Source organism: Apis dorsata, unplaced genomic scaffold (assembly GCF_000469605.1).
Source record: "Apis dorsata unplaced genomic scaffold, Apis dorsata 1.3 scaffold_292, whole genome shotgun sequence".
NCBI lineage: Eukaryota > Metazoa > Arthropoda > Insecta > Hymenoptera > Apidae > Apis > Apis dorsata.
Window position 1 is genome coordinate 280,196 of NW_006263567.1, and position 1,512 is coordinate 281,707.

Below are 1,512 nucleotides of genomic sequence, written 5' to 3' on the forward strand. Positions count from 1 at the left end.
TCGTCCCCCGCCGCTGGCGAACGAAATCTCTCGGTGGAGGGATTCGAAAGGAATCGGGTTAACAACCAGACGCGCACGACGTCGAAATTGCTTTTTCTCCCGCCGGTATGTGCGCGCAACTTGCACGTTTTATTTATGTCCCGTTCTTTACCGCGCTTTACCGTGTCGGCTATTTACAGGCGTTCATCGTTTAGCAGTTATTATCGTTGGCATCTATCCACCCTGTCCGCACTCCCACCCTCCCCCTTCAACATCCGGCGTCAGACGCTCGATACAGTTTTGCCGCAAGTAGTCGAAGAAGGCCATCGTTGAACTTGATCCTCACGGATCAACGGAGGAGAGTCCAGCGATGGTCGATACGCCGGCAAATGGCCAGAAAACTCGATACCACCCCCCTCCATCTTGCCATTTTTCCGAAAGATCCTCCCTCCTCTCCTTCGTTCACACAACGCGTCCAAGTATGTTTCTTAACAAATACGATGGGTTACAAATACGATTTCCTCTCAGACCGGATAATCTTCCGGATAAGAGTCGTTAGAGTCTTGTAACCACGTCCGGTATCGCGATCATTCTCGCGTTCTTTTCCTTTTCTCCTCTATAATTTGGCATCTTGGTGGCCAAATTATATACACACGTATAATTTTTGGACATTTTTATTTCGAGGAATTTTTATATACCGTCTCGAAATATTGAAAAGTTATTTTTCGGGAATATATTATAATAAAGATGAAAAAGTCGAGTAAAAATGTAGGATGATAATTTTCGATAGAGAGAAATTGAACTATTTTATACTTAGAATTTTATATTTAATCGTTTTTATCGAGAGTCGTCGCAATTTTTGCCACGTTATTTTCGGGGATCGTCAAGAAGATTCGTATTGAAAATTTCCGTTCAACATTTTTCACGCTTACTTTCGCACCCCTTTCTTTCAACCACCATTTCCATCGCATATTTTTACATCGAAAAAAATTTATTATTTCCCCAACCATATGGCGATAACCATATCCATAGAAAAATTATTCGATTCCATTAACGATCTCTCCAGAATTACCCGTTTTCCAGTGTCCTCGAGTATCTATCCCCCTGTATCCCCCTGTGCGTTTCTTCCTTCGTCGAGCTCGCCCCCATAAATCGAGCCGGGGGTCAAACTCGAGAAGCTCGGCTCGATTTTCTCGCGCGTGCGAGGAACGAAATACGAGGCTCCCGATAAATCGTTTCGTCTCGATCTATTATCACCGCGTGGAAGAAATCCGTTCCATCCGGGATTCCTTCCCTATCACTTTCATCGACGCCACCTGATCCCATAAATCATGACCTTTTCTTTTCTTTTCTTTTTTTTTCTCCTCCAATCCAACTTTGATCCGCCAAATTTTAACCTTCTCCTCTTTCAATCTTCCGTTTAATCAGAATACTTTCGAATATCCTTGCCTATCCTTTGTTCCTTTTACCTAAATCATATCCCTCGTGTCGCACTGGTGATCGCTTCAACTCTCCTTTCGCTCAGTTTTAATC